Raw genomic sequence first — 14,197 nt, forward strand, 5'->3', positions numbered from 1 at the left:
CACTTGAATCCCAGGGGGACCAATATCCTGGCGGGAAGGTTGGCTAAGGCTACTGGAGAGACTTTAAACTAGAAAGGTTGGGGGGAGGGAATCGAAATGAGGGGACTGAGAGTGAGGAGGTTAGCTCGCAAATAGATAAGGAATGTAAACAGGGTAAGAGGGAGGTTAGACGAGTGATGGAGAAGGGAAGTGCTCAGGCTGAAGGTCTGAGATGTGTCTATTTTAATGCCAGGAGTGTAGTGAATAAAGTGGATGAGCTTAGAGCGTGGATTGCTGCTTCGAATTGTGATGTGGTGGCCATTACGGAGACTTGGATGTCTCAGGGACAGGACTGGGTGCTTCAGGTGCCGGGTTTTAGATGTTTCAGGAAGGACAGGGAGGGAGGCAAGAGAGGGGGGGGAGTGGCACTGTTGATCAGGGATAGTGTCACGGCTGTAGAGAAGGTGGACGCCGTGGAGGGATTGACGACGGAGTCTCTGTGGGTGGAGGTTAGGAACAGGAAGGGGTCGGTAACGTTGCTGGGTGTTTTCTATAGGCCGCCCAATAGTAACAGAGATGTTGAGGAGCAGATGGGGAAACAGATCCTGGAGAGATGTAGGAATAACAGAGTTGTCGTGATGGGAGATTTTAATTTCCCAAACATAGATTGGAATATCCCTAGGGCTAGGGGTTTGGATGGAGAGGAGTTTGTTAGGTGTGTCCAGGAGAGTTTCCTGACACAGTATGTGGATAAGCCTACTAGAGGAGAGGCTGTACTTGATCTGGTGCTGGCTAATGAACCTGGACAGGTGGAGGATCTCTCGGTGGGTGAGCATCTTGGGGATAGCGATCATAATTCTATCTCCTTCACGATAGCATTGGAAAGAGATAGGATCAGGCAGGCTAGGAAAGTGTTTCTCTGGAGTAAAGGGAAATACAGTGTCATCAGGGAGGAAATTAGACGGGTAAATTGGAAGGAGGCATTCTTGGGGAAAAGTACCGAAGGAAAGTGGAGGATTTTCAAGGAATGTTTGTCTGGAGCTCTGCATGACAACGTTCCGATGAGACAGGGGGGTGTTGGTAGGGTACGGGAACCGTGGTGCACGAAGGTTGTGATGAACCTGGTGAATAAGAAAAGAGAGGCGTACAGAAGGTTCAGAGAGCTAGGAGGTGTTAAAGATTTAGAGGAGTATACGGGATGTAGGAAGGAGCTTAAGAAGGAAATTAGGAGAGCGAGAAGGGGTCATGAGAAGGCCTTGGCGGGTAAGATTAAGGAGAACCCCAAGGCTTTCTACAAATATGTCAAGAGTAAAAGGATGAGATGTGAAGGCATAGGACCCTTAAAAGGTGAAGGGGGAAAAGTTTGTGCGGAACCGTTAGAAATGGCGGAGCTGCTTAATGAATACTTTACCTCGGTATTCACGGTGGAAAGGGATCTGGGTGGTTGTACTGCTGGTTTGCGGTGGACAGAAAGGATCGAGCATGTGGACATAAAGAAAGAGGATGTGTTGGAACTATTGAATGGCATCAAGGTTGGTAAGTCGCCGGGACCGGATGGGATGTACCCCAGGTTACTGTGGGAGGCGAGGGAGGAGATTGCGGAGCCTTTGGCGATGATCTTTGCATCGTCGATGGAGACGGGAGAGGTTCCGGAGGATTGGAGGATTGCAGATGTGGTCCCTATATTCAAGAAAGGGAACAGGGACAGCCCGGGAAATTACCGACCGGTGAGTCTAACCTCAGTGGTTGGTAAGTTGATGGAGAGGATCCTGAGAGACAGGATTTATGATCATCTAGAGAAGTTTAGTATGATCAAAAGTAGTCAGCACGGCTTTGTCAAGGGCAGGTCGTGCCTTACGAGCCTGGTTGAGTTCTTTGAAAATGTGACCAAACACATTGACGAAGGAAGAGCGGTGGATGTGGTCTATATGGACTTCAGCAAGGCGTTCGATAAGGTCCCCCATGCAAGACTTCTTGAGAAAGTGAGAGGGCATGGGATCCAAGGGGCTGTTGCCTTGTGGATCCAGAACTGGCTTGCCTGCAGAAGGCAGAGAGTGGCTGTGGAGGGGTCTTTCTCTGCATGGCGGTCAGTGACCAGTGGAGTGCCCCAGGGATCTGTTCTGGGACCCTTGCTGTTTGTCATTTTCATAAATGACCTGGATGAGGAAGTGGAGGGATGGGTTGGTAAGTTTGCTGACGACACCAAGGTAGGTGGTGTTGTGGATAGTTTGGAGGGATGTCAGAAGTTGCAGTGAGACATAGATAGAATGCAAGACTGGGCGGAGAAGTGGCAGATGGACTTCAACCCGGATAAGTGTGTGGTGATCCATTTTGGCAGATCCAATGGGATGAAGCAGCAGTATAATATGAAGGGTACCATTCTTAGCAGTGTAGAGGATCAGAAGGACCTTGGGGTCCGGGTCCATAGGACTCTTAAATCGGCCTCGCAGGTGGAGGATGCGGTCAAGAAGGCGTACGGCGTACTGGCCTTCATTAATCGAGGGATTGAGTTTAGGAGTCGGGAGATAATGCTGCAGCTTTATAGGACCCTGGTTAGACCCCACTTGGAGTACTGCGCGCAGTTCTGGTCACCTCATTACAGGAAAGATGTTGAAGCCATTGAAAGGGTGCAGAGGAGATTTACAAGGATGTTGCCTGGATTGGGGGGCATGCCTTATGAGGATAGGTTGAGGGAGCTTGGTCTCTTCTCCCTGGAGAGACGAAGGATGAGAGGTGACCTGATAGAGGTTTACAAGATGTTGAGAGGTCTGGATAGGGTAGACTCTCAGAGGCTATTTCCAAGGGCTGAAATGGTTGCTACGAGAGGACACAGGTTTAAGGTGCTGGGGGGTAGGTACAGAGGAGATGTCAGGGGTAAGTTTTTCACTCAGAGGGTGGTGGGTGAGTGGAATTGGCTGACGTTGGTGGTGGTGGAGGCAAACTCGTTGGGGTCTTTTAAGAGACTTCTGGATGAGTACATGGGATTTAATGGGATTGAGGGCTATAGATAGGCCTAGAGGTGGGGATGTGATCGGCGCAACCTGTGGGCCGAAGGGCCTGTTTGTGCTGTGGCTTTCTATGTTCTATGTTCTATGTTCTAAACACTGGTCAGGCCAACCTCATGTTGGGAGGCAGACCATAGAGCGGAGGGGGGCTCAAGTGAAGGGTTTGAGGGCGGGCAGTGATGTTGTAACGGCCCATGGACTGTGAAAGGATCCTTGAAAAACTTTAAGAGACCGTCTGTGAATTGCTGAGACTGTCCTTTGATGGAAGGGTCCGCCTGAGCAAGGGGGCAGTGGGCGAGAATACCGAGACTTGGCTCGGAAGCCTGGGTTAACAGTTAGGGTGATATGTGGTGACACCAATCCTGACTGGTGCCACAGATGGGGCCAAACTTGGACTAGGAAGGCAGTGCCTTCTTTACCTTCGATAAAACTCATAACCATAATAGGTATGCATGAGTCAATTTAAGGGGCGTAGATGGCGGCGAGTTCTGTGGAGGTGCCGGTGGGATCATAACAGAGGGTGACGTGAGGGGTAGGGATCTGTAAGGGAGGTGAAAAATCCTGGGGTGATGGGTTTACTGTCCACCGCTGTGGTGGGTGAAAGAGCAGAAACTGATGTCCTATAGTGTGTGACTGCAGGCTGATACCATCGTCTAGGCAAACAATTTCAACCTGTAAAGGACAGAGCAGATCTCGACCCGCTAGGTTGATTCCCAACCCGGGAGTCTGAGCGAAGGAGTGGACGCAGGTGCGATCCCCAAACTCTACAGTCAGGGGTTCAGTGAGGGGATAAGCACGTTCCTGTCCAGAAAAGCCACTTAGAGTGACTAAAAACTTAGAAAGGGAAAAACCACGTTCCTCTATAAAGGAGGCATCCATGGTCGAGGTTGTGACACCTGTGTCTATCATAAAAGGGATGGAGCAGCCCTGGACTATTAGCTCCACCATTGGCTCGTCTCCCGGATTGTTAGACAAAACTGGTATGTTATGAGGGGATAGTCAACCTGAGAAGGGATTGGAGGTGGAGAAGGTTGTCTCCTTCCTCGGGGTCCCTGCGGGTCCTGTGGGCGGGGATGCAGACAATCTCTCCTCCAGTGATCCATACCCCCGCAGTTGAAGCATCCCTGTCCCGTGCGGGGAGGTCCTCCACGGGCAGGTGGGGCAGGAACCTGAGGGAACGGCGAATGGGGGGGGGGGGGGGCGGCGAAATGGGGCACACTCGGACCAGCAGGTGGGTGGGGTAGCCCGCACCGTAGTTGTCTACCCATCCGGGAACACAATATTGGGGCTTCATCTGATCTACCTGGTTGTTAGGGCGGGCTCTCGGTTGCCGAGGAGGGCGTTGTACCATCTCATGTTTAACCTTCGTGGGTTTAGATTCATTAAAAGAGTTCCAAAAATACGTTAAAGCTCTTCGCATTTGGGGCTTGGTATTGTCTGGCCAGTCCATATTGTTAGTTCGGATGGCAGCCGCCAGGGTCTCAGGGATAGATTGTAACAGGAGGGCATTAAATTGCGGTGAGGCTTGTGGTCCGTTATAAGCCGCATCTCCCGCAAAGGTGACGTATGTAGAGCAAAACCGGTCCCAATAATGAGGGCAATCTTCGCCTGGTTTGGGTTTACATTTGAGGACCTTTGTTACGTCAACGGGTTGTTGCAGGGTCCGCTTAAAAGCTTCACTAATCTGAGTGACCTGCTGCTGTGGTTGATTTATTGCTCCGGAAAAAGCAGTCCAATCCTGATGTTCCAGGTGGGTCTTCCACCTAGCACACTCACTGGGTGTCAAGGCCATACAACAGAGACTAAAAAGGTCCTGGTAGCCTGGTACATCTGAATGGTGCCGACAATATATTCAATGAAGTCTTCGGGACTAGTTTTGCGATTTGGGGCATGTGAGATGATTAGACACATCTCCTGGGGTTTCCAAGGAATGTACACCTGGATTGTTTGTTGGGCTCCTGGAGCATTGGGACCTGCCGCAGGATTGGGGACTGTTTGGTTGGGGAACTGTCTATTTGGAGGGTGAGAAGGCCCTGGAGTGCACCTCCGTCCGGGGGCCATTCGTGGGGGTCGTCTGCGTCAGTGTCTGTATTTGAGTCGTCAAAGTCATCATCATCATCGTCTGTGTCATGTCTAGCCCTTTGCATCATTTGGAAGGGACTGGGCTTGTTTGGGTTCTTTCCTTTCTTACGTCTCCCGATATGAGACCTTGTGCCAAAGGCAGGAGAATCATGGGTGGCGACCGGGGATTAACTAGAGGTGGACTATAAGCCGGAGGAACGGCGGACGGGGCAGGTGGTGCCGGTGCCAATGGCGAGGGTGGGCCGAAAGGAGCAGTTGGGTAGAGGCTCCAATCATCGTCTTGGTCATCGGTGTCATTTGTTTCGAACAACATCGGCAAGCCAGATAAGTCAGGAGGTACCTCACGTTTCTTATGCTTTCTTTGTTCGGCCTGTCTTTCTAATCCTTTTTTCTTATCTCGATCTTCCTTTTCTAACCTCTCCTGTTCTGCTCTATCTCTTTTCTGCTTCTCGTATTTTTCACATTCCCATTTCAAAATTTCCCAGGATTTGGGTTTTCCCTCATTATCACATTCACTTACCCCCCTTCGACGTCCATTGTACTCCCAACTGGCCAGTTTTGACTTCTCAGTTAGTTCATTAGCTTTCTTTCTCCAAAGAGACATTAATACTTTCCATTTACTTCCCGCATTTCATTTCCAAATAGCCTCTTCGGCTTTAATACACCTCCCCAGATCCCAGGTTCCCCCTAACGGCCAATTTTCGTTTCCTAATTTTTTATTCAGGCAACCTGACAGTCGTCTTAACTTTTTCTCCTCAGCCGGGTGTATAAGGGGCTTCCGTCCCCTGACTTATCAAGGGTCTGACCCATATTTTAGTTAGTTTAAATATAAGGTTACTTCAGAGGACTCGAACCTCAATTGTTACCGACCTAGGGACTCGAACCCTAAGGTTAATGGGGGACTCGAACCTCCGTTATCTTAACAAATAAACCTGGGGACTCGAACCACCAGGCCACTCGGGGGACTCGAACCACCTGGTGAAGGTCTAGTCAGTGTTCAAGGATGTAAGCTGTCTCCGGGTTACGTCAATACAGGCCTCAGGCGATGAGGGGTTGACTGAGTATTAGTTCAGTGAGTGAGACCAAGGTTAATCTTACCTTGTGGGCCCATCCGCCTCACGTTACTGACACCTAGACGGTCGCTTATTCAGTCCACCTCAGAGGACGTCCGTATATGTTGGAGCCCTGCTTGCAGCGCCAATTGTTAAGTTCGTTTTTCGCGAGACACTTCCATCCTTGATACAAAGGCAAACACCAACCATTGTCAGAATCAAAGTTCTTTATTTGTCCTACATATGTAGGCTGGCTAACCTTTACTACTTAACCTCCACTCAGTGGAAGTCAGTTAGTAAAAAGCACACGAAGCAACAAGGCCCTTTTATACAGTTTACAATCCCATCAGGTAGATGTGATTTCAAACAAGACTTAAACACACATCATCTGATTCAATCAAAAATGTCTAGACTTAAGCACACATCACTGGACGCAGGTGAGGTCCCAGAGGATTGGAGGATAGCTAATGTGGTCCTGTTATTTAAGAAGGGTAGGAAGGATAACCCGGGTAATTATAGGCTGGTGAGCTTGACGTCCGTGGTGGGGAAGTTGTTGGAGAGGATTCTTAGAGATAGGATGTATGCGCATTTAGAAAGGAATAAACTCATTAACGATAGTCAGCATGGTTTTGTGAGAGGGAGGTCATGCCTCACTAACCTGGTGGACTTTTTTGAAGAAGTGACCAGAATGGTTGACGAGGGAAGGGCCGTGGATGTCATCTATATGGACTTTAGTAAAGCGTTTGACAAAGTCCCTCATGGTAGGCTGGTGAAAAAGGTTGGATCTCATGGGATAAAGGGGGAGGTGGCTAGATGGGTGGAGAACTGGCTTGGTCACAGAAGACAGAGGGTGGTAGTGGAAGGGTATTTTTCTGGCTGGAGGCCTGTGACTAGTGGTGTTCCGCAGGGTTCCGTATTGGGACCTCTGCTGTTTGTGATTTATATAAACGATCTGGAAGAAGGTGTAACTGGAGTGATCAGTGAGTTTGCGGACGACACAAAATTGGCAGGACTTGCAGATAGTGAGGAGCATTGTCAGAAGCTACAGAAGGATATAGATAGGGTGGAAATTTGGGCAAAGAAATGGCAGATGGAGTTCAATCCTGATAAATGCGAAGTGATGCATTTTGGTAGAAATAATGTAGGGAGAAGCTATACGATAAATGGCAGAACCATAAAGGATGTAGATACGCAAAGGGACCTGGGTGTGCAAGTCCACAGATCCTTGAAGGTGACGTCACAGGTGGAGAAGGTAGTGAAGAAGGCATATGGCATGCTTGCCTTTATAGGACGGGGCATAGAGTATAAAAGTTGGGGTCTGATGTTGCAGATGTATAGAACGTTGGTTCGGCCGCATTTGGAATACTGCGCCCAGTTCTGGTCGCCACACTACCAGAAGGACGTGGAGGCTTTGGAGAGAGTACAGAGGAGGTTTACCAGGATGTTGCCTGGTATGGAGGGGCTTAGTTATGAGGAGAGATTGGGTAAACTGGGGTTGTTCTCCCTGGAAAGACGGAGGATGAGGGGAGACTTAATAGAGGTGTATAAAATTATTGAAGGCATAGATAGGGTGAACGGTGGGAAGCTTTTCCCCAGGTCGGTGGTGATGTTCACGAGGGGTCATAGGTTCAAGGTGAAGGGGGGGAGGTTTAACACAGATATCAGAAGGACATATTTTACACAGAGGGTGGTGGGGGCCTGGAATGCGCTGCCAGGCAAGGTGGTGGAGGTGGACACACTGGGAACGTTTAAGACTTATCTAGATAGCCATATGAACGGAGTGGGAATGGAGGGATACAAAAGAATGGTCTAGTTTGGACCAGGGAGCGGCATGGGCTTGGAGGGCCGAAGGGCCTGTTCCTGTGCTGTATTGTTCTTTGTTCTTTGTTTATCACTCGATTCAGTCAAAAACAAGTAGTTACAGGAATTGCTGCATAAGAAAGAACATCCTATTAAAATACGCATTTATTACTTACAACCCCCACCCATCAGAACATAAGCATAATGTCTTTAGGATACGCCATTTGTTAGCGCAAAAGAGAACATTATCACGTATTCAGCTAGACTCACGCCCCAGCCGGGCTCAGTAAGCTGGAGCCTGTGGTTAACCTGTTTTGTCAGTTTGCTCCCATGAGCTGTTTCTCTGCCGTTCTTGCAAGCCCAATAGTTCACCTTGCCCTCTACAGTGGACATTAACTCTTTAATATCTTACTGTGAGCCAACTGATCTCACTGGAATTCTGTTTTCCACATGAGGGTTTCCAATCTCCACTCTCAAAAAACCCACCTTGGAATCTTCTCTGACACAAACTTTCTCTCAGATGCCTTCACCAAGGATCCACCTCAAGAATTTCAATCTCTCCCTTCAGTATTTCTCTGACCTGGAATACCACATGCATTCAAATATCGTCTTCCACACAGTCTGTCAGATACCCAGCCATGCCAACAGAACACCACTGCTCCACGGCCTGTATTAAATGCCAACAACCTTTAGATGGCCTCAGATATCTGGCTTCTTACAAGCTGGTGTCCCCAGGTCTTCACCATGCAGCCTGATCTTTTATTTGGAGCCTCTGTCTCAACTCGTTATTTTAACCTCAGTGAACAGGACCTTTGTTCTTTGGTACGATGATTTCACAATCTTCCTGGGACTTTCCTCTGTCCCATTTCCTGGTTTCTGGGATTTTCTTCTTTGTTTCTGGGACTGGCGTTCTATTCCTCTGTAATGTCCTTTCTGTACTGACAGTACCTCTGGGATACAGATTCCAAGCTCTAAAGTGCTTTTGTTGCCTCAGAGTGGGGCTCTGACTGCTTTTTAAAATTCATTTGGAGGATGTTGGCATCACTGGCTGACCAGCATTTATGGTGGTGATGAGCTACCTTCTTGATCTGAGCTGTGGGTGCACCAACAGTGCTGTTAGGGAAGAAATTCTAATGACATTGAAGGAATGGCGATATGTTTCCAAGTCAGGATGGTGAGAGACTTTGAGGGGAACCTCCAGGTGGTGGTGTTCCCATTTATCTGCTGCTCTTGTCCTTCTAGATGGTAGTGGTTGTGGGTTTGGAAGGTGCTATCTAAGGAATGGCTAAGTTTTTAAAAACTTTGTACTTGCTTTAACGTCATAAAGCCCTGATTACAGTGCAGGTTTCTAAACCAACCGATTGGTTGGCAGGATCTTTTCTCATGAAGCTAAAACTGAAATTTTAACTCTTAAATACAGAACCATGAATTAAACTTCAACTTAAAAAATAGATCTGATCACAAAAAGCAATCTTTTTATTCATTTGTAGGACATGGGCGTCGCTGGCTGGCCAGCATTTATTACCCATCCTTGAGAAGGTGGTGGTGAGCTGCCTTCTTGAATCGCTGCAGTCCATGTTCTGTGGGTTGACCCACAATGCCATTAGGGAGGGAATTCTAGGATTTTGACCCAGCGACTGCGAAGGAATGGTGATATATTTCCAAGTCAGGATGGTGAGTGGCTTGGAGGGGAACTTGCAGGCGATGATGTTCCCATTTATCTGCTGCCCTTGTCCTTCTAGATGGAAGTGGTCGTGGGTTTGGAAGGTGCTGTCTCAGGATCTTTGGTGAATTGCTGCAGTGCATCTTGTAGATAGTACACACTGCTGCTACTGAGCGTCAGTGGTGGAGGGAGTGGATGTTTGTAGATGTGGTGCCAATCAAGCGGGGCTGCTTTGTCCTGGATGGTGTCAAGCTTCTTGAGTGTTGTTGGAGCTGCACCCATCCTGGCAAGTGGGGAGTATTCCATCACACTCGTGACTTGTGCCTTGTAGATGGTGGATAGGCTTTGGGGAGTCAGGGGGTGAGTTACTGGCCACAGTATTCCTAGCCTCTGACCTGCTCTTGTAGCCGCTGCATTTATGTGGCGAGTCCAGGTGAGTTTCTGATCAATGGTAACCCCAAGGATGTTGTCAGTGGGGGATTCAGTGATGGTTACACCAGTGGATGTCAAGGGGCAGTGATGGTGATAGTCATTGTTTGGCTTTTGTGTGGCACGAATGTTACTTGCCACTTGTCAGCCCAAGCCTGGATATTGTCCAGATCTTGTTGCATTTGGACATGATATGGAGTTGCCAGCATTGGACTGGGGTAGGCACAGTAAGTAGTCTCACAACACCAGGTTAAAGTTCAACAGGTTTATTTGGTAGCACAAGCTTTCGGAGCGCTGCCTCTTCATCAGGTGAGTGCAGGATTTGTTTGACAAACAGGGCATACATAGACGCAAACTCAATTACAAGATAATGGTTGGATTCATTGGAAGGTCATTAATGAAGCAGCTGAAGAGGGTTGGGCCTAGGACACTACCCTGAGGGACTCCTGTAGAGATGTCCTGGAGCTGAGATAACTGACCCTCCACAAACACAACCATCTTCCTTTGTACAAGGTATGACTCCAACCAGCAGTGAGTTTGCCCCCTGATACCCATTGATTCCAGTTTTGCCAGAGCTTCTTGATACCACACTCAGTCGAATGTGGCCTTGATATCAATTACTTTAAACCATCTCTATTTCCTAACAATTGCTCCACATAGTTAGGTGTCACAGGTGACCTAAATCTTTTGATACCTAACTACTACCTAACTATTAATCGAGGGATTGAGTTTAGGAGTCGGGAGATAATGCTGCAGCTTTATAGGACCCTGGTTAGACCCCACTTGGAGTACTGCGCGCAGTTCTGGTCACCTCATTACAGGAAAGATGTTGAAGCCATTGAAAGGGTGCAGAGGAGATTTACAAGGATGTTGCCTGGATTGGGGGGCATGCCTTATGAGGATAGGTTGAGGGAGCTTGGTCTCTTCTCCCTGGAGAGACGAAGGATGAGAGGTGACCTGATAGAGGTTTACAAGATGTTGAGGGGTCTGGATAGGGTGGACTCTCAGAGGCTATTTCCAAGGGCTGAAATGGTTGCTACGAGAGGACACAGGTTTAAGGTGCTGGGGGGTAGGTACAGGGGGGATGTCAGGGGTAAGTTTTTCACTCAGAGGGTGGTGGGTGAGTGGAATCGGCTGACGTCGGTGGTGGTGGAGGCAAACTCGTTGGGGTCTTTTAAGAGACTTCTGGATGAGTACATGGGATTTAATGGGATTGAGGGCTATAGATAGGCCTAGAGGTGGGGATGTGATCGGCGCAACTTGTGGGCCGAAGGGCCTGTTTGTGCTGTGACTTTCTATGTTCTATGTTCTAACTACCTAGCTACTACCTAACTACTACCTAACTATCTAACTACTACCTAAATACTACTCCATAAATGTTCTGACACTTGATCCATGTGACTCTTCTCATTTCCCAGGGGCGGCATGATGGTTAGCAATATTAACTCACAGCGCCAGGGACTTGGGTTCGATTCCCGGCTTGGGTCACTGTCTGTGTGAAGTCTACACGTTCTCCCCGTGTCTGTGTGGGTTTCCTCCCAGTGCTCCGGTTTCCTCCCACAGTCCGAAAGACGTGCTCCCACAATCCGAAAGATGTGCTCTCAGGGACAAAGGAGGGGAATTATGCTTAGAACCCAAGGGAATAGGGGAGATCCTAAATGAATACTTTGCATCGGTGTTCACGAAGGAGAGGGACGTGTTAACCGGGAGTGTCTCGGAGGGAGGTATTGACCCATTAGAGAAAATCTCCATTACAAGGGAGGAAGTGTTAGGTTTTTTAGGGAACATTAAAACTGACAAAGTCCCAGGGCCTGATGGCATCTATCCTAGATTGCTCAGGGGGACGAGAGATGAAATTGCTGGGCCTCTGACGTAAATCTTTGTCACTTCTTTGGACACAGGTGAGGTCCCTGAGGATTGGAGGATAGCGAATGTGGTCCCGTTGTTTAAGAAGGGGAGCAGGGATATCCCGGGAAATTATAGGCCGGTGAGCTTGATGTCCGTGGGAGGCAAGTTGTTGGAGAGGATTCTTAGAGACAGGGTGGATGTGCATTTAGAACGGAACAATCTCATTAGTGACAGACAGCATGGTTTCGTAAGAGGGAGGTCGTGCCTTACAAATTTGGCGGAGTTTTTTGAGGAAGTGACAAAAACGGTTAACAAAGGAAGGGCCGTGGATGTCGTCTATATGGATTTCAGTAAGGCATTTGACAAAGTCCCACATGGCAGGTTGGTTAAGAAGGTTAAGGCTCATGGGATACAAGGAGAAGTGGCTAGATGGGTGGAGAACTGGCTTGGCCATAGGAGACAGAGGGTAGTGGTCGAAGGGTCTTTTTCCGGCTGGAGGTCTGTGACCAGTGGTGTTCCGCAGGGCTCTGTACTGGGACTTCTGCTATTTGTGATATATATAAATGATTCGGAAGAAGGTGTAACTGGTGTGATCAGCAAGTTTGCAGATGACACGAAAATGGCTGGACTTGCGGATAGTGATGAGCATTGGTGGGCAATACAGCAGGATATAGATAGGCTGGAAAATTGGGCGGAGAGGTGGCAGATGGAATTTAGAAACATAGAAAAACTACAGCACAAAACAGGCCCTTCGGCCCCACAAGTTGTGCCAAACATATCCCTACCTTTTAGGCCTACCTATAACTCTCCATCCTATTAAGTCCCACGTACTCACCCAGGAGTCTCTTAAAAGACCCCATTGAGTTTGCCTCCACCACCACTGATGGCAGCCGATTCCACTCACCCACCACCCTCTGTGTGAAAAACTTACCCCGAACATCTCCCCTGTACCTACCCCCCAGCACCTTAAACCTGTGTCCTCTCGTAGCAGCCATTTCCACCCTGGGAAAAAGCCTCTGAGAGTCCACCCGATCTATGCCTCTCAACATCTTATATACCTCTATTAGGTCTCCTCTCATCCTACGTCTCTCCAAGGAGAAAAGACCGAGCTCCCTCAGCCTATCCTCAAAAGGCATGCCACTCAATCCAGGCAACATCCTTGAAAATCGCCTCTGCACCCTTTCAATCTTTTCCACATCCTTCCTGTAATGAGGCGACCAGAACTGAGCACAGTACTCCAAGTGGGGTCTGACGAGGGTCTTATATAGCTGCATCATTATCCCCGGACTCCTAAACTCAATCCCTCGATTGATAAAGGCCAGCACACCATTCGCCTTCTTAACCACCTCCTCCACCTGCGGGGCCGATTTTAGAGTCCTATGGACCCGGACCCCAAGATCCTTCTGATCCTCTACAGTACTAAGAGTCTTTCCCTTTATATTGTACTCCTTCATCCCATTTGACCTGCCAAAATGGACCACTACGCATTTATCTGGGTTGAAGTCCATCTGCCACTTGTCCGCCCAGTCTTGCATCCTATCTATGTCCCTCTGTAACTTCTGACGTCCCTCCAGACTATCCACAACCCCACCAACCTTCGTGTCGTCGGCAAACTTACCAACCCATCCCTCCACTTCCTCATCCAGGTCATGTAAGAAAATGACAAACAGCAAGGGTCCCAGAACAGATCCCTGGGGCACTCCACTGGTGACCGACCTCCATTTAGAAAAAGACCCATCTATACCCACTCTCTGCCTCCTTTGGGCAAGCCAGTTCTGGATCCACAGGGCAGCAGCACCTTGGATCCCATGCCCTCTCACTTTTTCTAGAAGACTTGCATGGGGGCCTTATCGAACGCCTTGCTAAAATCCATACAAACCACATCTACCGCTTTCCCTTCGTCAATGTGTTTCGTCACATTTTTGAAGAACTCCACCAGGCTCGTTAGGCACGATCTGCCTTTGACAAAGCCATGCTGAGTATTCTTGAGCATACTAAACCTCTCTAAATGCTTATAAATCTTGTCCCTCAAGATCTTCTCCATCAGCTTACCAACAACTGAGGTTAGACTCACCGGTCGGTAATTTCCTGGGCTATCCCTATTCCCCTTCTTGAATATAGGAACCACATCCGCAATCCTCCAATCCTCCGGCACCTCTCCCGTCTCCATCGACGACGCAAAGATCATCGCCAGAGGCTCTGCAATCTCTTCCCTCGCCTCCCACAGTAACCTGAGGTACATCCCATCCGGACCCGGCAACTTATCTATCTTGATGCTATTCAAAGATTCCAGCACAACCTCTTTGTTAAAGTCCACATACTCAATCTTTTCAGTCCAC

Source organism: Mustelus asterias, chromosome 13 (assembly GCF_964213995.1).
Source record: "Mustelus asterias chromosome 13, sMusAst1.hap1.1, whole genome shotgun sequence".
NCBI lineage: Eukaryota > Metazoa > Chordata > Chondrichthyes > Carcharhiniformes > Triakidae > Mustelus > Mustelus asterias.